The 23451-nt window shown below is 43.7% G+C and overlaps 1 pseudogene; it reads right to left on the reverse strand.

Annotated features, from left to right (window-relative positions):
• Positions 1-13533: 13533 nt before the first annotated feature.
• Positions 13534-20960, reverse strand: LOC142884304 (uncharacterized; annotated as a pseudogene).
• Positions 20961-23451: the final 2491 nt, after the last annotated feature.

The raw sequence follows: 23451 nt of genomic DNA on the forward strand, positions 1-23451 counted from the left end.
CAATGACAGCTGTTTTGACAATAGTCAAATGAATATTGAGTCAAGGTTTCTCTCAATAGCATAATGCACACGAGGAAATATATATATATACATATATATGTGTGTGTGTGTGTGTGTGTGTGTGTGTGTGTGTGTGTAGAGAGAGAGAGACAAAAACGTCCTATTTCATGACTTGATTTGACAAAAGCTGGTATTGATACAAGGTAGAAAAAGACGTCACTGTGACGGGCATGACTGAGAACAGTTTCTTTAAATTTGCAGGATCATGTAGGATTTTTTTTTTCTTTTCTGCGTTACTGTATGTCACCAGAATTATCTCTCGCTGCCTGGAGCCTTCGAGGGAAATCTTTCACCTTGTCGTAATCAGCCACCAGCTAGCGAGGAGTGCAGGTAGTGGGCTGGTTAAGCTGCAGGCGGAAGCGAGAGTGTGGAGGCAGAGATAAGAGGTCTTAGCTATGGCTCCATCTAAGAGGGACGCTAGTAATTAGCATAACCTTCCATGGACTCTGGGCCTGGAGACAGGTAATAAATGCTGCAACACCTCTGACCATGGAAAGACATTCTTTCACTTACTGAGATGGTCCACATTTATAGCCCTGCGGAAAGCTGATGTGTGTTGGGGGAAAAAAATACATTGTGAGTTTTGCTTTCTCACAACTTTCTCATCAAACTTTTAGGTTTAAAGCCTAAGTTTAGATCAAAGGTGTAACGCCTGGTTAAGCCCAGGCTTAGGCACACTGTGGTAAGGGTGTGTGTCAAGCTGTACTAAAGAATGAAAAGGGGATGGAAGTCAAGGAAAGCCCTCACAAAGCTGTCTTTGGGACAGATGTGTGTGTGTGTGTGTGTGTATGTGTGTGTGTGTGTGTGTGTGTGTGTGTGTGTGTGTGTGTGTGTGTGTGTGTGTGTGTGTGTGTGGAGGGGTGGGGGCTGTGCGTTAATGGCCTGGTTGATTTGATAATGACATTATTAAGAGCATGTGATGGTATAATGCTGCCATGACACACAACATGTATTGACAAACATGTACAAAGCAGCTCAAGGCTGGGCAAAAAGAGAGGGGGAAAAAGCACCCAGTCGATGTTGGCAGTGACACTGTGATCACTAATGAGGTGAACACTTTCTGCCGCAGAAACTCACTGCTGACTTTAAGACACTGCAGGCTGAGGCAGCTGACAAGGTCAGAACTTTACCAGTCAGTGACATCAGGATTACCCTGAGGGAGGTTAAAAAATAGTTTTAGCATGCTGCACCAGTAAATCTCAGGGTCGAGAAGGACAGGGATCAAAGGTTTAGCAAATGCGTTCAGACACCCTTGCAAACCTCTTCTTGCAAACTGCAAAGCTTTTCCAGAGCTCACTGGATAAACGGGGAATTACAAACCAGTGGATACAGTCTCTGATCAGTCATATGCCTAAAAATAGCGGACCTAAATAGGAAAATGTTTTGGTTTTTTTCTCCCCTGCCAGTTTCTTTGACCTTGGCTCCTATGTAGAAACACAATGATATTGTGTTAAAGCATCCCCTGAATGATATTTAACCTTCTCTTGTCTCTTTGCTTATCAGCTGGAGCAGGCAAGAAACATTTTTTTTTAAAAATCAATGAATAACAAACTTATAACTTATAACTTATAACAACATTATAATATATTTATAAATACATATATTAATAAATACATTACACATGAACTATTGCACACGCCTGGTAGCCTCCCAGTGGTGCGACAATGATTGACCCAGAGGTTAGTCCCAGCTCATTGAATGGTTCAAGGTTTTCCTTTTGTATTGATTCCACCACGTCACATTTAATAATGCCATTGCTTTGCCTCAACAACAACACAGCTGTCCCACACGGCACAGTCCTGTCTCCTATGTCAGACACTTTGCACGCCATAGTCTCAAACGAAACCCCCCAATGACCTTTTTTTTTTGTAGGAATGTGAATGACTGAGTCTAGGAGTGGCCACTGATTCTGACAGTCCACCTCTCCATGGCTTTAGGGCCAGGTTTCTTTTCCCCTGAAGATACATCTGATGCTTTTCTGAGTAAGACAATACGATAGGGTGATAGACTTCTGGCAACAGAGAGAAGTCGAAGGAATGTTGGACAAGAATGTAACCATGGGAAGGGTCAATAGCCACAATTATGACGGTTTTGTTGATGGTGTCATTGTTAAAGCCAAAGAGTTCCAACAGTGTATTTTACCTCTGCTGCAGTGATGTCAAAAGCAGTTCTTTTGAGAGGACAGAATCACTAGAATCAGTTCATTAAAAAGATTTGTTCAAAATAATTGTTCAATGAATCGTTCAGTGCTTGGTGGGACCTGCAAAGTCAGACTCACTGAACTGATTCACAACAACGATTCATACTACACGCTATCACAAAAATATTCACAAGAAACACATTACGTTGAGTGGCACATTCACTGAGGTTACTATTCAGTCAAGGTGAGCTCTCAGCACTGAGTGATGGTTCCTTCAATGTGTGTAGCACACACTGTAAGTTATGAGCCCAGTCTTTCCAGAGTGACACAACACTACTTTGAGAAATAAGCTCTAGGACTAGGTAATAGCTACACAGTAAACATGAGGCCACAGTCAGCCCTGAGACTAGAGATAGCAGCCAGTTGGACGTTCAGTGAACGGATGGCAGAACATGCACAGCTCCTTGCAATGATCTGACACTGTCACCCACCCACCTTCTTATGTTGTGGGGTTCACCAACGATGTACACTACAGGAGGCCTAACATTTAAATTATATATATATATATATATATATATATATGTATATGTATATATATATATATGTATATATATATATATATATATATATATATGTATATATATATATATATATATATATATATATATTTATATATATATATATATATATATATACATATATATAAATATATATATATATATATATATATATATATATTGCAGAGAGGCCTACTAGGCCTACCCAATAAATCATGATTAAACGTTTCTTGCAGTCAGACTTTAAAGACCTGTGACCTATTACTGTAAAGCCCCTACTGTCTTATATTATGTATCCCCTTGTTATGACACTTTGACGCTGAACGTTATCTAAAACTCTACATTGGTTGCAGACATAAGTGTGAGCGTGGATTGTTATTTTTCACTCGACGCAGCACAAGCAATGATAGATGGATGGATGGATGAATGGATGGATAGATGGATGGATGAACGGTGTGCATTGCAGACATTTTACCAGTTAGAACATGTTGCCCTTTGGCCTGGTTTGTGTAACCAAGGTCTGGTAGAGCTATTGCTCCTCATTTGTTAAATGAGCTGTGAAAGTAACACAGATTCAGGTTCAATACTCACAATCATCTCACACCTGAGTCTCTCGACTATTTCAGCATAGATAAGTGAATGCTGATAATAACAGCTCAATGCAGTCATTAGAATGAAATGTTCCCATTTATTCAAAGCTTGGCTTGACTCACCTGCCCCATACGAAGAAGCACCACTTAAGTAGAGAAAGTCAGCTGAACCACAGCCTTGAGATGGCGCCTGACCTACAAGCGTGTGGCCTTTGGTTCTGGCGACATTCAGTGGTGTGGATATCTACATTCCCTTGATAGCTATCTGTCTTTCTTATGTTGTGTGGATCTAAAGTGAACACAAATATTGTATTTTCTATATTAAGTTAAATTCAGTATTGTCTCAGCAACCATCCAGGCCATCCAGTTTTAGATGCTAAACCATTAGTTTCTGAAAGTGTGTCTCCTTCCCTTTTCTGAACATCTTGGTACACAGGAACTACTTGACTTCTCAATGTTTCCAAAAGCAACATTACGCTGCACATGGGGAAGTATGTAATGAATGAAAGCAGCCTCACTAATCTTAAAAGTGCATTGATACAACACACACTCATTCATCAAAAATGTCAAAAAAAAAAAAAAAACAAAGCTGCTAGAAAAAGCAATGCTGCCAAGAACTGCAAGAGGTACACTCCAATGTAGTTAGAAGCCATATTTGAAATTCTAATACTTCTAAATATAACATCTTTCTTTCTGAATAGGCACTGCACTACCATGATCTAATAAGGCTCCATTTTTTTTTTTTTTCAAGAACACTGCAAACCGCATCCACATTTCTTGAGATTTAGTCATACCCTATACATCACAAGGATTAAAAAAAAAAATCAATTTGTGAATGTTAATAAGCGTACATTTACTGTTCTGGTGTATGTTTGTCTCACAAATGAGGACCATTGTGCTTGACCAACTGTCGGCTCCTTAGATCTGTAAATTCTGAGTATGTAAGAGCCGTGTTTATATTTGCTGTGTGGGGCACTTCTGCATTCACATGTATATATTATCCCTTGTAAAATTCAATATATGATGATTGTGTATATATGCATAGATAAATATGCACATATTATTCCCACTGTTGCCAACACTTTCACTTGTCTCTTACAATCCATTTTTGTTTGGTAATTTCTGTTCTTGCTTTCAGAACCTGTTCATGTTCATACCGTAACCACCTGAATTTCCCTGCATAAGACAATAAAGTTAAGACGCGTTGCAGCTTTATAACTGGAACTTCACATCTGAAACTTGGCAGGTCATGGTCGGGCATTGCTGCAATAAATACAGGAGGTACCTGCAAGATTGGAAACAACGCTGAGCGAGCAGTTGATGTACTAGATTTGGAATATATACATGTATTCCGTCTTTGGAATCACCACATTGCAGGATTAAAAAGGTGTTTTCATTTTATAATTAAAACATAAAACACTGGAGGCAGCCTCCACTCACCGCATGTCGCCTTTGAGTTGTAACCCCCAGATGTGCAAATGAAATAATTCCCTGTAAAAACCTTTGATTCAGTCTGTCAGGTTAACACAGCTAATCTGTATCATTTTTCCACACTATGATTTATTCACGGGCATTGGGATTTCTGTGGAGACTGAGCTCTGAGTTCTTCAGTGACTGAGGGTAAAGTCGCTGTGGCTCTTACATGAGGCAAATTTAATGTGGCTGGTGATGACTCATCATAGGTGGAGTGGGCTGCAGTGAGGGATACACTTGTGTCATTTTTTTTTCTTAAAAAAAATAAATAAATAAATAAATAAATAAATTAACTTCTTGAGGTTGTGTGGCAAATTAGCAATTAGCTGTTTTGATGCCATGGGCATCTTTAAAGCTCTTTCAAGGAAATCTTATATTATTTAAATTAAGTCGTCCTTTCCATTGAAATTTGATTTTCTAGGAGAACATAAATGCGCACTAAAGAAAAAAAAAATGCTGAATATGTTCTGCAGAAAAGCCCACTGAATATATTCCCCATTGAAGGGGCCCTTTTGGTATTTTTTCCGTGTCTAATTGAACAATCGTGTCTGGAAAGAGCAGTGATCACACCCTCTGATTGACTGTGTAAGAAGACCTGCGTGTTCCAAGACAATAATGATGTGTGTGGGAGACAAGTCAGATACACTGTAATTACTATGCTAAATTAAGTGCCCTCTTGTCACTGCTATCCTGGTAAATATCAGCTCACGCCCCACGAGTTGCAAACTGGGTGCATTGTGCTGTCACACGCACTGCTCAAACATGAATGGAAATCTCATATCCTTACACGACCAGTTATATCATACACGATTGAATGGTGCAGGGTTTATTTACTTATTAACATCAGGAGTTGCCCGCTGACACTGGCTGAGCTTTTTTTTGACGTCACAATGATTGACAATAAACTGATATAAACACAAACCACTGATGCTAATTTCTTTTGACTTTTATACCTGAGGTGTTTTATACTTATATGGATTTTGTGGGCGATCTCTTTCCTCTGGAGAGCTGGGAAGGACAAAGGTAGGAAGTGGCTGTTCCGTGCTGTTCTGAAAAGACCAGGAAAGACGACCGAAAATAAGAGGCTACCATAAACTTGCTAACAATTAAGAAGATTTGGAGCAGCCTCGAGAACTGGAAGACATTTAGGCACTTAAAGAAGACAATAGAAATGGCACTGAATAATTATCACAGTGTATAAAAACTTGTTCAGCCTACTACAGACTGCTTTTGGTATTTATGTGTGTTTATAAAGCCACAGGATTTAGGAAATGTTCCAGAATAATAAGTACTTATATATTATTTTAATTTTCATTGGAGAAAAATAACTTTTGAGGTATCACAACGCAATGTATAAATTATCCAGATTTGGTATTTCTTACATAATTAGGCCCTATGTTGTGCAACGCAATCGCCAGAATTACACACTCACCATTTTACAGACGTTCTTATCATGCAAAAAAGGTTTAAATGACAGTAAATCTGAGTCTGAGTCAGTCTTTGGTTCTCTGCCTATGACACATTTTTATTCACTGCTGGAGGAGCAGAGAAAGTCGCAAAAAGCAACTGACTGCCGCACTGTGCGAATAGTGGCTCTAAAAAGACTCATCAACCTCTTTGTCACTTTGTCAAAAGACAATTCCTGCCATCAAAGAGGGCTTTTATGGAATCGCAGCGAGGTTGAAGCATCATGTCAAGCATTCATCCTCTCACGTTTGACTTTAAAAGCTTTCTCAAAAATCATCAGAGTCCATTTGGTCCACACAAGGCACAGTAGACATAATTACAAGTCCCACTTGACTTTTTCTTTCATGCTTAATCATTCCTACCTTGTTACCCATGGTGGACAAATTGCAGAACATGAATACATTTTGGTGACTTTATGCGAAAAAAGCTCTACTTGAGTCAAAGGGCTGAATTCTTTTCACTTTTCAATAATTAGGAATTGAGAAGTACATTCCCCTTTTTGGAATCAACACTAATACATCATGCATTCACAGAATGAGATGGGTGAGTGACTCATATAGGCTCAAGTGTGCATCAACAAAGAAAAATTAAAGTAAAAAGTTTTCCAGCACTATTCTGACACAGTCTGCATTAGTCGTGATTTGTGACATTTAATATTGCTTTGATTCCAGAAGGGAGAAAATAAATGAACCAGTACTCTTGCATAATAGCTCAGCAAACCAGAAAGAAAAAAATAAGTGGGTAAAAGCAAACAATAAAACAGAATTCATTTATTGAGACATCCGAGTGTGGGAGCTGTTCTCCTCTATTATTTGCTAGATGATTTTTACGCTCAGCTTGAGATGCCTGTGTACTGCCCAGCCACCCCTGAGTGTTAAGCCACTTCAAATGTATGACACTACTGTTTCATCACAACATCAATGTGGTGTCATGTCGTGAAAGGCACCAACACTAGTGCCTCCAGCAAGACAAGCTTGATCAGAAAAGAAAAGGTGTGATTTGTGCCGTATCTTAAAACAGCTGCTTTTAAACCGTATCTCAATAATAATGAGTAATGACAGCCTTTAAAACAGAGTTGTCTTTGAAGTGTAGTGAAAGTCATAAATTCCCCCCAAGCAAACGCTGGCGTAAAGAAGAGACGTGAAGAACGAGCACTGAGGGACAGTGCTCAAGCAAGTGCACTTTGTATTTCCGCCAGTGGTCAACGTTTCTTGTTGTGTCACATGCGACGTAGACTGTGTAATCACGACAAATTTGAGGCAAAAATGGAGCCTGTTTCAGAATATTTTGTCCTTCTTCTATTTTTCCTAACAATTTTCACAGAGTTTTGCCTCTGAACACAGGAGACGCCACAAATGGGCCTCACTCCTCAACCTATCTGGCACTGTTGGATTCTAGGCAAGAGCGGACGACGATTCTGTTGCTCGTTCGATGCTGCTGAACATCAGCTGCCTGACGAAGGAGAGGGTCCGTGAAAACGGCTGATTGAGACCATTGAGGAAGGCAGTGAGAATGACTTGTTCATGCTGATCAAACCTTTGGTCAAAACGTCATATTTTGTGTGTTGCATGACTATTTTGAGGGGCGCTGCTCTCGCATGCCTTTCCAGCTTTGTCATCTGCTCATTTTCAGTGCTCTGCTTCAATGGAGTGCTCCCATTTTTGTTTTTGAAGGAGCAGGAGGACCCCCCACTGTCTCCCCCCGCCCCCTCCTGATAACAGGACTTCCTCATTTGAAAGGCGAGCTACTCCGCTGGCGGGTGGTGGCTGTCCCGCAGCGCCACCAATTACCTTCCTTCAATTACATTCTTTTTCACGGCTGAAAATGAATAAAGCTGGTGAAAATTGAATGTAGCTGATTTGACCACAGTCAAATATAGCCCATAAAGGTACACATTTACATTTGCAGTCAGTGTGAGGTCTCCCTTTAATCTCTTTTTTCCCCAACACATCACTGAGTAACTGTCAATTTGTGGAAAAACGCTGCTGACTAATGCTGTGCAGTCACAGTATTGCGAGGCTGGCAAGATTTTCTTGAGCTCTTTTGTATGTGCTTCTTTCATTCTTTCTTTCTTTCTTTCTTTCTTTCTTTCTTTCTTTTTTGACATCTTGGTTTTTGACTAAATGAAGCTGCAGGTAAAATTGCTGTGTCCTGGGTGGCAGGGGGTTTGATCCCAGGCTCTGGGTCCTTCCTGTTTGGAGTGATAAACTGGCAACTTATCCAGAGGTGTAACCGCCTTCACCCCGAGACAGCTGGGATGGGCACCACCTTCCCCAAGGGCCTGTGTGCAGGAAAAGCGGTGACAGATAATAGATGGATGTTGAACCTGAGTGACCAGATGCCTGGGCTCCAATAGTTCATTATAAATAGTTCAGGAGAAAAGCTGAGCAACATTGGGCAACAACATAGATAGCTGAACAATAACACGGTGCTAATAAGAGAGAAAAACAAACATTAAGATTTAATCACGATAATCAATGAGCTTTCATTGGTTGCATTTTGCTAAGTCCCCTGTGCACACGGCAGGAAAAACAGTCACATTTACCCCGATTACCGCGTAATTCACCTCAGTGCGGCCAGACAACAAACCTCCTGACAGAAGTTGTGAAAGAGCTTTCTGGCAGCTTCCTTTGTGTGTGTCGGGACCCCAGGGACCCACTGTGACATTTTAGATGGAGCGAGGCTTAAACTGAGATGATGTGCAGCTCCTCTCCTCCACCACCACGGCGCTGAGGGTCGACCAAGAGGAATCTGAAGCGGACACCTCATGCAACACATCAGAACAATTTCCACAACACAGTCTCCACAGCAAAAGGATAGAAACAGTTCTGCACGCTTCATTTGAGGGGGAAGGAAGTGATTCCTCAGGCGTCCTGAGGAATCACTCCCTGTGAGCAAACTCACAGAGAGGCACTTTTCCCACAGTAATGCATTTGTGCATTCTTATTCATCTTCAGCCCAGAGGGCTGGGGGTGGAGGTAACGTTAATTGAGTTACACCCCTTTCGATAAGGAGCAAAAACACTTAGGATATTTACCTTCCAAGCCACAGCATCTTGTCCCCACTGTGCAGGCACATTGAGATTTTTTTTTTTTTTTTTTGAGTCACAGCATACTGCTGATTACTGAAATGAAAAAAAAGAATTAAGCTGCAGTCGGAAAACAGGACTTTGTTTTTGCTGGTGGCCATGTTTCCTGTGGGAGCTTTAATGATGATTTCATGCTGCAGTATTAACTTTTCTTTCACCTTCAAGAGAAAAAAAACAGTAAATTTATTTTAGTGCACCGTTAGTGTGGATTTTTCAGGAGTGCGACTAAGGAATGAGGAGACTGGCTTAGCTGAACAACTGGGCTGCACTAGCTGTGGTTCCATAACGGGTTTGAGCAACGAAAAATAAAAAGATAAAGATGCATTCCTATTCTCAACAAATTCCACTGAGTGATGTTATGCCACTAAGTAGTGTTTTCTCCTCTTGTGCCATTGCAAGACACATGGAAACCAGTGATCTTTTTTCTTTATTTCCACTGTACTCGCTGTCAGCATTGATAATCAGAGATGACGAGAACTGCTCTTTGATGCAAAACAAACATTGAATCAAAGCGCACTCTGTTCTGGAGAGCAGAATACCTGAAGGATGGTGAAGAGCTTGTAAATAAGGGTTCAGATAGATCCTATAGAAATATTCCAGCGACAAATACAAAGAGTGAGATCAATTTAGTTTGATTGTTGTTACTTGCTGCTGTATGGTGACCTTGAGTGTTGAGAAGCGTGCCTTGAAATTAAATTGATTATTATTGTGTATTATTACAATGCCATATTGACAGGAAGTACTTTGGCATTGTTTTCCTTTTACTCTGAAAAAAATACCCACCACTGTCACCACTTCCACTGCACTTCACATAAGAACACAACTCGCTGTTTTCTCACGTGGCCACTTGAATCTATCCACTCCACTGTCGCAGGATTAATGTACATCACTTCTTCACAGTTCCACCCCCAACCCCCACATTCAAGTAGGGTCGCTGGAAATGAGAGAGCGTAGTTCACCAGCACTCCACCCACAGCAGAGTATCCTGCCAGTTTATGAGCTCCTTCTGTCTCCCTCTGAATTCAGTTGGAGCGATCAGCTCTTCATTCACGGTCAGATTATTTTCACCCATCTTCGGCTTTGCTGCACGATGCTGGTTGAACTAAGAGGGCACTGCACGTTCTTCTCTATACTAAGCAGAAAGGCGCTTTGTGGGCTGTGAGCACTATCTCATGGAGGAACCCAATTTGACTGGCACTGCTGCCTGATATAATCCACATCTTCACTACTTCACATTGTCCGCCTGCGTCGTTTTTCGATCCATATGGCCTTTTTGTTATGCCAGGGGAAGGTTTTCCAGTAGAAATGGCAAGCTAATTTAGCCCATAGGGCATTAGAAGCAAAGGAAGTTAGTCGGCATCAGCTCACATTGCAAGTCTCTGCAAGGGGTTTTAGCTGAGGGCAGCATTAAATGTAAACATAAGGCCCATATTATGCAAAATGCACTCGCCTAATGCATTCTAGCAGTAATCACTGTCTGTAGCCTGCCAGTGAACTCTCAAGAAAAAGAGAAAAGTTCATCTTTCATTTCTAAAGCGCACAATGTTATAAAACTATCCTTTTGTGACATCACAAATGGACAGTGACAGTTCTACCTTGTAAGTAAAAACACCTCCAAACACTTAAATATAACACAGGGTCACATATGTTTTTGTAGGCTACAAACAGAAGGCTGTTTTCTATAAATAAATAGATTATCCTCCTGTATTAAAATTTGCTTACTTTTTTATTTTTTGTATTCTTAACAATCACAACTCTTCATAATTCAACAATGATTATAAAGTTTCTGAATGATTAAATATACCTATTCCTTGGCAACATTTGTATTTGCAGGACAAATTAGAAACACCGCACTGTTTATTTGTGTCTTCAACTACAGCACTCAGCAAACATTGCAAGCTAAGATGGATATGCACATGGCTTTGCTGAGAAACCCAACTTTTTGTGTTTTGTCCTGAGACACAACACAAATTTAGTGAAGATTCAGTTCCAGGTCAATGGAGAACCAAGAAACAAAGCGGTGTTGTCTTTAATTATCAGGCAACTTTTAGCCCCCCCCCACCCTCAGCTAGCTCATTAGATATAACACAAAGACATATTACCACAGGTCAGCATGCGGCCTTGTGCGGTTTGATTCAAACCAGCAGGGTAGAGATTCTGTCTCTCCTTATCTGGATGGTTTTGATGCAATTGGTTCTGACATCCAGTACTTGCAGCTTGCAGCTGATACTGTGTTTGACTCCCCTACACCAAAGAGATCGTCTTTGCTTTTAGAAGTAACAGATGTTCTTTAGAGTTATTGGGGTTGGGGGTGGAGGGGTTCGAGGTGGGTACATGCGCCACCACAGCTGCCAATTGCATGAGTCATTTCTTCAACAATGGCTTTTTTTTCCTCAACAGTAATTTTTTCCCTTTGTAATTTATTCAAGTGTTGTTTTATTTTTAAACCACTGATAACCTCCAACTCTCCTTAAAACCTAAACCTAAAAACACAGTAGTAAAGGAATTTTGGTTGCAAGACACTAATACTGTTGCTGGTACTTCATCATGCATTCACATCATAGGCCCTGTTTTCACTTGGTCACTTGTAACTGTTTTGGGGGATTGGATCACGAGAACGGATCTCGAAGCATCTGTTCGCACGTAGCATTAACATGCGTCTCGAGCGTGCCATTCGTGATCGCAAATCCCCCCCCGCCCAAACTATGCAAATGTAACATGCGTCATTTCCGTTTTTAACGACTGGGGGCAGTAAAGCGCAAAATCACGGCGAGTTTTACATGACAGCAAATAAGAATCAACTTCCTGTTTGCGGACTATATCAAGTCACTGGTTTTAATTCTACTGCAACTCATATGGATCTTAACGAGGAGTAACGACTGGTGGGACAGAGTGGTGATGACTTTATTTTCGGACCAACAGTGGCTGGCAAATCTTTGGATGCAACGTCGCACATTTAATCACATATGTGGGAAACTGCAACCGCTGCTCCACTGACAAAATACGCTAATCCGGAATGAAATTTATTAGCATCCTAATAAACGAGTCTAACAAAAATGATTTGTTTTCGCTTCTTGTTTGTAACTTTATAATGACGACGCCGGGAGGTGGGGCGCCGACCAAGTACGTACACGGGAGAGGTGAGTGGAGTAGGCGGTCGTTAATGTGGACTGAGATCGCATCCTGTTCACACGTCCGTGACGAATGCGTTTTTATGCAATGCGATCACCAAAACCACCGCCCGAGGTGGTTTTGGTATTCGGATGACAAAACGGATTTGGACTGTTTGCACTTGGTTACTTCGTGTGTTTTTTGCCGATCGGAATACGAAAAACGCATGAAATGACCAAGTGCAAACAGGGCCATAGTCATACCGGGTTGGATTAGGATGTTGACGGGGTGGGCAGATTGATCCAAATACTGATAATCCCAATACCAGCGTTGGTATCAATACCAGCTTGGTGGAACGGATGCTTCGGGATGTTGCCTGTGTAATCACCTAAATGAGCCGTCGGTTCCTTTCACATCCTACATTGCATACCCTGGCATACCATGCTACCCTCTGTTCCTGTGGGTCATGTCACTCAATAGGGATTAGAGCAGCGGGACCAGAGGCATGCTCTTCAGATGCCCACATGTGATTAGTGAGCATGGAAGAAAGTGCAGACTGGAGATGATTGATTCCAGTAAACAAAAGTACTTAGTTCTGTTGCATAAAAGTGCATTTAGTTGCATATGTAAGTGACTGATGTCATTACTGGTATTGCTGACACTGACCTTGGAACTTGGAATTCAGTGGAGAACCGTGAGCACTACAGTCTTCACCTCACCAGATGAGGGCTTGTGCTGTCAGAGACCGATGCTTCCGGCTTATTTATGACTTAGCGTGTCAAGAATTGTCAGCCATAAATTTTCTGAGAGCTATATGTGTAACAGGTGTGTTCAGTTACTGTTTAGATTTCACCCCAAATCGGTTGTTTGTCTTTATTTAGCCAATAGTTCTATTTGTTGTATTTCTTTATTTTTGCAGCAGTTTTTTAATTATTGTTTTATTTATTTGGTTTAATAAATTTTCATGACCTATGAGCGTAGCAGCGTCACTTCCCCTGGGTTTCGCGGTGTTTTTATTCACTTCGCAAGCTATGAGGAGAGAGGTGTGCGCCGCAGAGACGGACGAGTGTGTTACGTTTTTTATTTTTCTGTTTCACAGAAAATAAACGCCAATTAAAGCAGTTCTGCAGTGTTCTGTCATCACTCTTGCGAGGTCACAGCGCGGAGGTTGAAGGCGAAGCAGTGTGCAAAAAGACCGGTTACATATGCTGTCATTAAAAGAGCCACATATGACTTGTGAGCCATAGGTTCCTGACCCCTGGTATATAATATCACTAAGATTCTCCACAACAAGCACCCTGCTCAACATAAACTCACGAAAACTGCAGCTATTGAAATGAGGATCATTTTATCACCATGGTCAACGTTATGAAATCACGGCGCCAAACAAATCACACACACACACACACACACACACACTGACCAAGTCAAATAAATTCATCAAAATAAAATCCCATTTCGAATGAAAGACACATCATGAGATGCTTACTGGGACACATCATCAGTGATGTTCCTGAGTTCATCAGGCGTTTCGGGTCTTTCAACATCATACGTCCTCCTTCAGGTGACCCAGCCTAGGGTTGATCATTCCTTGGCTTGTGTCCCAGTAGCGATGGCCCACAGATCGCTCCTCCTGATCCACAGCCACCTGGAGGCTCTCTCTGCCGCCTCCATGGAGGACTTGATGGCTTTCCGTTTCTCGGCCCCGGTGATGCCAAGTTGTGTGAACACCTTGCACAATGAGCGGCCAGCAAAGCCCCTGCACCCCACCTCAATGGGCTCGCACCGTGCCTTCCACCCTCCTCGTTGGCATTGCTCGACCAGCTCCTGGTACTTTGACCGCTTCCGCTCGTTTGCCTCCTCAATGCGATCCTCCCAGGGAACTGTCAGTTCTAACATGAGCACCTGCTTTGAAGAGATGGACGATAGCACGATGTCTGGCCTCAGGGAAGTTGTTGTGATCTGGTCCGGAAACTTGAGCTGCTTGCCAAGGTCAACACGGAGATCCCAGTCCACCGCTGAGGTGAGGAGGCCAGCTGCTGGTTTGGGCTGCGACTGTGGCTGCTCCCCAGCCCTGTCAAAAGGTGATGTTTCTCTTGCCAAGTTGTAGCTTGCGGCTGTTGTTTTTACCCACGGCTTTAGGGCGCAAGCTGGAGAGTCACCCAGGCCCCACAGATGGAGATTGGCTGGGTTGGGCAGGACATCATGAACAGTACAAACCAAGAACCCGATGCGCTGGGGGTCTGCCTGCCAGATCTCAAACCAGGTCACCTTCCTCTCCAGCGCACCCTCCCACCATGTCCATGCTCTCTGCTGCTGCATGGCCACCATCCTGCTGGTCCATTCCTCCTCGACCCCTGCCCGCACCTCCCGCAGGACTAGCTGTCGTTTGTCCTTGCCATGTGCCTTCTCGTAGCAAGGTTGAGGGAACGCTACCAGCCCAGCTTGACCCGTTGCCACCGTGCCCACCAGAGCCCTGTGTCTCAGCCGAGACTCAGCTACATCCAAACCATCTTGGGCCCTCCACCAGTTCTCACCATGATGCCCGCTGATGCTACCTTAGAGTCCTTGGAGTCCCGATAGAGCAAAGCCTCTCTTGTGCGAGAGACCCTGAACTCCTCATCAAGGCTGCTGAATGGGAGCTGGAGTTTGTTGGTCTTTCCATACAGGGCTGCACTGCATAGGCTATGTTGGAAGCCCATCCATCTACGGAGGTATCCGCTGAAGGAGTACAAGGGCACCTCGTACACCAACAGAGGCCATAGTACTCGGGGTAAGACGCCATGCTGGTAAATCCACGCCTTAAACTTGCCAGTTAAGCCAGACTTGTCTACCTCTTTTTGCGAGACATTTTAATAGGACTTAGAATGATTTCGTTTCATACTGTTGACTTGTATCAAAACACTGTCCGAGCAGAGAAAATATGTACGCTGAAACGATCACTTCAGTCATACAGTCGTTTATTATTAGACAAGAATATCTGCACAACTTAAGTCCACACCGGTTAAGGAGCAGGACGCTGCTCGAGTGGCGACTGTTGCAGCAGCTATCTTTTTTAGTATTTATTCTTCTTTCTACTTATTTTCTTATTTATTTGTTTGTCTGGTCTTACTTTGTTAAGTATAAGGACCATGGACACCAAACTGGCTACGATAGCACTGGTGTTTCTACTCGTTCTGGTTACGAGTGTGCTCGGGGATCCCATGTGTAACCATGGCCGCATTGTTTACACCCGGGACCAGCTGTTAGCATCCCGTAGCATGTCGATGCTATCCGGTGCGAGGCCTGATCTTCCCCGCGAACTGAAGAGAAGGAAACGGGGACGACGTGCCGGTGCAGCACTGCGAGCTAAGAAGAGACGCTACAGACCTGTCCTTCCATCCATCGTTATGGGGAATGTAAGATCTTTGACCAACAAGATGGATGAGCTAGCGGCGCTGACCCGGCACCAGAGGGAATTTCGGGAGAGTAGCATCATGCTGTTTACAGAGACATGGCTAACGGAGCTAACACCGGACACGAACGTCACGCTGGACGGATTTCATCTTCTACGGGCAGACAGGACAAAGGAGAGCGGAAAAAGGAAAGGAGGTGGGCTGGCAGTGTTTGTCAACGATAGATGGTGTAACCCTGGGCACATCACTGTTAAGAAGAAACTCTGCAGTAAGGACATTGAGCTGTTAGCGGTTAGCATGAGGCCATACTATCTGCCAAGGGAATTCTCACATGTTATCGCGATAGCTGCGTATGTTCCCCCCTCTGCTACCGCTGAGGCGGCCTCTGACGTCATCCACTCCACTGTGAGCAGGCTGCAGACACAGCACCCTGATGCCCTTCTTCTCATCTCTGGGGACTTTAACCATGTCTCTCTGTCCTCCACTCTGCCCACATTCACCCAGTATGTCACATGCTGCACCAGGGACAATAAAACACTGGATTTACTGTATGCTAACACCAAGGGGGCATACAGCTCATCACCTCGCCCCCCCCGGGATGATCTGACCACAACCTGGTACGTCTCCTGCCTGTGTACAAACCTCTTGTCCGCAGACAGCCAGTGGTCACACGCACTGAGATGGTCTGAGGAGTCTGTGGAGGCTCTGAAAGACTGTTTCGACACAACGGTGTGGGAAGAACTCAGTGACTCTCATGGGGAGGACATTGACAGCCTCACTGACTGCATTACGGACTATATTAACTTCTGTGTGGATAACATCGTACACACCAAGACTGTACGGTGTTTCCCAAACAACAAACCCTGGATTACACCCGACATAAAGGCTCTGCTTAAGGAGAAGAAGAGGGCCTTTTTGTCGGGCAACAAAGAGGAGCTAAAGACTGTGCAGAGGGAGCTGAGGAGGAAGATCAGGGAGGGCAAAAACAGATACAAGAAGAAGATGGAGGAACAGCTGCAGCAGAACAACGTCAGCGGAGTCTGGAGGGGCCTGAAATCCATCACTGGTTACAAGGAACCTGCCACCCAGTCTCAGGGGGATCTAAAGTGGGTGAACGACCTGAACACTTTCTTTAACAGATTTGATCAGTCACCCACCCCACCCCCTGTCCAGTTACCACTGCTGCAACCCCCACTACCTACTGTAACTGTGACTGGCCCTCCCCCCACCTCAACTGACCGCTGTTCAACAACACTCTGCATCCAGACCCCCTGTGCTCCCCTGTTCCTCTCAACTAGCCAGGTGAGGACACAGCTGAGAAGGTGCAAGGCGAGGAAGGCTGCAGGTCCAGATGGCATCTTCAACTTGAGCCTGAGACTGGGGAAGGTACCAGAGCTGTGGAAGACATCCTGCTTGGTACCAGTGCCAAAGACCCCTCACCCAAAGGACTTCAACAGCTATAGGCCGGTGGCGCTGACATCGCAGCTGATGAAGACCCTGGAGAGGCTGGTTCTTGGTCATTTGAGACCCCTGGTAAGACCATCGATGGACCCACTGCAGTTCGCCTACCAACCTGGCATCGGGGTGGATGACGCTGTCATCTACCTCCTTCAGAGAGCCCTCTCTCACCTGGACACGGCTGGGGCTACTGTGAGGATCATGTTATTTGATTTCTCCAGCACCTTCAACACCATCCAGCCGCTGCTTCTAAAGGACAAGTTGGAGCACTCTGGAGTGGACCACCTCCTCACGGCCTGGATTCTGGACTACCTCACTGATTGTCCGCAGTACGTGAGGGCTCAGAGGTGTCAGTCGGACACTATCATCTGCAGCACGGGGGCCCCTCAGGGAACGGTTCTGGCCCCGTTCCTGTTCACCCTCTACACTGCAGACATCACCCACAACTCAGCGAAGTGCCATCTGCAAAAGTTCTCTGACGACTCTGCCATTGTTGGCCTCATCACCCATGGGGACGACACGGAGTACAGAGAACTGACCCAGGATTTTGCAGACTGGTGCCAGAGAAACCACCTCCAGCTCAACGCAGGAAAGACCAAGGAGCTGGTGGTGGATTTCAAAAGACGCAAGCCCCCCCGCCCACCGGTAAACATCCAGGGAGCGGACATTGAGATTGTGGAATCTTACAAGTACCTGGGTATCCACTTGAACAATAAACTGGACTGGTCACTCAACTCTACTGCACTCTACAAGAAGGGACAAAGCAGACTCTTTCTGCTCAGGAGACTCAGGTCTTTTGGAGTGGAGGGGGCTCTTCTTAAGTCCTTCTTTGACTCTGTGGTGGCATCAGCCATCTTCTTTGGAGTAGTCTGCTGGGGAAGCAGCATCTCTGCTGCTGACAGGAAGAGACTGAACAAGCTGGTGAAGAAGGCCAGCTCTGTCCTGGGCTGCCCGCTGGACCCTGTGGAGGTGGTGGCTGACAGGAGGATGATAGCTAAACTATCTTCGCTGATGGACAACACGTCCCACCCCCTGGCGGGGAACCTTAACAACACTGGAAAGCTCGTTCAGTGACAGACTTCTTCACCCGCGGTGTCTCACGGAGAGATACCACAGGTCCTTTCTTCCTGCAGTGGTCAGACTCTATAATCAACACCAATAACCTCACCAAACCGGACTAAGTGCAATAACCCTCCATCTATTTATAACGTGCAATAATTACTTCAGCTATGCATATTTTTCACTGTTTTTCTCTGTATAGGCTCTTGTTCACTTATTTCTATTTCTATATATTACTTTTTTACTTTATACTGTTTTGCACTATTTTAGGTTATTTTTATATGCTCTGTTCACTTTATTCTTGTTTGCCCTATCTTCTGGCTGTTGTAACACCTACATTTCCCCGTCGTGGGACGAATAAAGGTTTATCTTATCTTATCTTATCTTACCAAGCACAAAGCAGGAAGAGCTCTATACAACCCATGTTACCATGCTGGCAGCGTGAACATCGCTATAAGGAGTGAAACTTGCGAGTCAAAATCGCTGCCTCTTCAGTTTCGCTGCTAGCGAACACAAAACAAGCAGAGCATGGAGTTAGCAGTGGTGGCTAACAGTTCATCAACACGATTCAGCAGTTGTACGTTGCAAGTAGTCTTAAAACTAATGTTGCTTGAGGTCACAGTACACTCACAGTCCTCATACATGTTTTCAAATATTGCCGTGGCTGACTATTCTCTCGTCGTCCACCAGGGGGCCGAGTCGAGCCCGTCTCACTCCCGTTGCCGACCGGACGAGAGGGGTCTGGCTGCAGACCGTTGTTCCATCGCATCCGCATTAGGCTGAACAAACCTCCAACATTTTCTCTGTTCGGTCCACTCCGACGGTTGTGGTCCTTGGTGCTTCGGTAGTCGCTCAGTATTTTTTATTTTATATTTTTTAATTTCCCTGACACCGAAAAAACATTTTCTTGGAGCAGCGCATGGCTGAATCACTTCCGGGGCAGAGCGGGGGAGGGCAGAACCAGTCCGAGAGTGTGCCGGAGCTTGGCCATGAAAGGAGATCCGGCACACAATGGCGTCATTCCGTGCCCAGTGTTGAAAAAATCTAAGTGAACAGAGCGTTTAGAACCATGCCCAACAATTTGCAGGGCTCACGTCCAAACGCATGAACGTCATTATTTGACGATATCGAGATCGTTTGACGATAGGGTTCAACATTGTAACAGTTTTTAAAGCTCAGAAAAGTGGAAAAGCATCATAGGTCCCCTTTAATGGTGATTTGGATTGATACGGAATCCCTGAGGCTACAGTCGAAGGTCTTTCCCAGACTCTTGACCGGTTTCTCGGTGATAGATGGGATTGCCGAGCCATTCACGAAGAAGCGAAACCTGTCAGCCACTTTTCCCTTCTTCAACACCATCACTCTGGATTTAGCTGGTTTGAAGCTCATCCTTGCCCAGGATATGAGCCTTTCCAGGCCCTGGAGTATCCATCTCCCACCAGGCACACCGGGGATGCCACCTTTCTGGACAGAGGTGTCGATGTAGGAATTCTTAAGGAGAAAGTCTGTCAACCTTCTGGAAAGGATGCTGAAGAAAATCTTCCCCTCAATGCTAAGAAGCGAAATGGTTCTGAATTGCTCCAGCTTGATGGACTTCTCTTCCTTGGGTATCCAGACCCCCTCCGCCTGCCTCCACTGGTCCGCCACAGCTCCTCTGCTCAAAATCACACGCAGGATCTTCCAGACGATTCCAAGGAGCCCCGGGCAGCGCTTGTACACCTTGTAGGGTACTCCACTGGGTCCTGGCGCTGATCTGGCTCTGGCAACAGTAACCACCTCTCGGATTTCCTTCCAGGAGGGTTCGCAGGTGTTGAAGTCGACAGTGGGAGATGGTATGTCCAATAAGGCACTAAGGGGCCCTAGGTCTTGCTCTCTTTCAGGGTCGCTCAGGTTGTTTTTCAGGAAGTGGTCCACCTCCTCCTTGGAGCAGGCTAGACACCCACTGCGTTTCTGCCCCAAAAGCTGTTTGGTGAATCCAAATGGATCAGCTATGAAAGGTTGTGAGTTTTTTCCTAATGATGTTTCTGAGCTCAGTCAGTGGTGGTTTCTCCTCCTCAGTTGCAGCCTTGTACTGTCAAACACATTAAACCGAAAGTTATACATCACTATCGTCTCCCACTCACTCCCACTCTCACTCTCCAACCACTGCCACTGTTGTTGTAGTTAGTTTTCTTTGTCCTGCCCACCTAATATCCAGCTGTAATTGGTCAATTAACCCATCACTCCAAGATTAAGACACACAGCTTGGTCTTCTCCTCAGGAGAGTAAGCCTTTCATTACTGACACTTGACAGTAGGCTCATGTAGATGAGAGAAAATTAAATGAAATGAAATTTTTAAAATAGTAATTAAAATTTATTCAACACTTCTATTTTTTTGTCCAGAAAATTTCTAGGCCTTCTCTGAAGGTGTAGAAGGCCCCACAGTTTAAATTGGATCTACGCAGAATTTGTGTGTCACAATTACAGGTATTTGTATCCCAAAACATTTCCTGCCTGACTTTAATTTGCACAGTGGCCACGAGGAACACTTGGTCATCATTGAGAAGCTGGCACAGGGCCATCATGAGAAAGTGACTGTATGAAGCCGAGGTTGTAGACATTTAGATTGCTGATAATTGCGGTGAGACCTGTGCCACAAGCTGTCGCATGATGGTTGAGGCACTTTTGTACCAAGTATTCCTTCGTCCACATATCATTTGTCAAGAAGCCCCCTTGCTGAACTGAGGAAGTGACGATGCTGAGGAAGTGTTAATGGCCTTTCGTAATGAAGCCCCTATGGGTGAGTGACGACACTGTGACACTCTCAGTAAGAAAACTTAAACAAAAACAGAGTCGGGTCCCATACTGGCATTTCACTTCATGATTGCATTCATAATTTTTACAGGTACAGATAGACTTTCTTTAGGGATTTATTCACCAGATGTTCATTTTAACTGGCTGTTTCCCGGCTGAATAGGAGAACGGCTCCAATCAATAGTTATTCATTCATCCACAAAAACAGCCACAATATGTCTCTTTCTCCCAATGCCCAATCATCATCACTCTCTTTCTGTCTGACTGCAGTAACTGCAGTTGAGACTTTCCAATGCTGCCTCTAGCAAACGGATTACCTCAAGATATTGTATTTCATATGTATTTTAGATTATTTTTGGATAGTAACTCTGATTGTTTCTGATAAATTCACAGCCTTCATCAGAGGATCCCTAAAAAGTACTTCTGTTGGCTGAGCATTTGTAGGCCAGACATTGTTATGCTGCACTACACTATGTACATGTATGTTGCAGCAGTGGCAATAGCTATAGCTGCAGCATGAACTCGACCAACGGATTTTCCAATTGACGTGTCCTACAAAGTCACATCATTGCACGGTTTACTTTGACACATCTCAGCTGGGTATTAAGCGGTGACAGCGTTCAGATCAGTGATGTAGGAAGCAGATGGCATTTCAGCAAAACCCTAATCTCTCCAAAGCTACGAATATTCGTGGCCTGCTGGCTACATCCGCATGGCGGCAGCATTTGAGAGTACGAAAATACTGAAGTGTCGCCAAGTTTCTTCAACATTTCATTGTCTGTAGATCTCTTGATTTTAGATGGTCAGAGAGGTCCTGTTCTGTGCTGTTAGTCACCATTACATTTACGTCCGGCAGTTGTTTTAATTTTCTATTACAAGATAAGAATGTAATAATACTAAAAATAATATTTTTGAATAACAATAGACCAGATGAAACAATAAACTGTAACTGCAAGCTAAACCTGACCAAATAAAATAGATGGGCCCCAAGCTGCTTTAAGGTGCTCACACAAGCAGTTTCTGAAACATCTGTGACAACGTGAGGAGCTGTTATAAGGAAACAGGAAAAACATGTAACAAATCTAAATAAAGCAGTTTTTACAAAAGGGTCACCCTCCTGTTAGATAGAAGAAAGGTTTGAAAGGCTGAGTATGCCGCTCCATAGAACATGTGATATATTTAAACATGTTCCTTGTGATCATCCCCATGCAAACATTTCCCATGTGACCATTAATCCTATTTATTCTGACGCAGTTGTGTACATTCTCTCAAAACAATGACCATCTATTCATTGTTGTTGTTGTCCAAACATAGGTTGTCATGCATGTCAAAAAGAAAGCATGTGTGGGAGGTGTGTTGCTGTGAGAAATGTTCCTGAAAAGATAACGCACTGATGGATCTTGTTAAACATTTATTATTATTATTATTATTATTATTATTATTATTATTATTATTATTATTATTATTATTACTGTGCGTGTATTTGCAACATTTATTTCTACATTTATTGCTATTATGCCAAGACGTTCAATGAGAAAGTTGCTGAAAGAAGGTGTGAAGACATTGTTCATTCATTCATTTCTTCCAACCTTCCTCAAAAATCTGCAAGATATTAAAAATGAAAAATATATAAATAAATATATAAATAAATAAATAAATAAATGTTGGATAAGCAGCATACTGGACTGTGATTTCTGGCCCTCTATCTTGTTCTGATCTACTGGAGACACAACAACAGCTAAAACCAACCCACTTCCTGCCTAAAACTTCCCCTGAGATGTCAAGTTCACAGTGTGGAGAAAATCTATGTGAACAGACTGCAGCAAAAGGCTTGTACGGTCCCTCCCTGGAGAAGCCGAGCCACAGTCAAAGACGGCCCTGTCCTCCAGGTAATCAACTGTTTCTAATGGCTTTTCTGTTTTTTCATAATGCTTCCCACTATCTGACTTTAACATGTGGGATTTTAACACAGTGCTCTTTATGTAAAGTTTTTAATTAAATAACGTTTGCTTAAGATGATCAACATCTTGCAATTCTACACAGATCTCGTGTATTCCGAGTAAATAAGTGTGCAAAATCTATGTGAGTGCAGGTAGAGGAACAGAGTTAGTGTGCTAGCAAACCGTATTCACTACTGTCAAACATGACCGCAGATGTTGCAGTGGATTTTAGTCAGCCAACAAAGTGTTGACGTTTCTTTGACTGATATGTGATTACTTGCGGTTCGACACGTAACTTATTTTGGGTAAAGCGGTAAAC

This window comes from Nelusetta ayraudi, unplaced genomic scaffold (assembly GCF_046127955.1).
Source record: "Nelusetta ayraudi isolate G7.1 ecotype Tasmania unplaced genomic scaffold, CSIRO-AGI_Nayr_v1 ptg000011l, whole genome shotgun sequence".
NCBI lineage: Eukaryota > Metazoa > Chordata > Actinopteri > Tetraodontiformes > Monacanthidae > Nelusetta > Nelusetta ayraudi.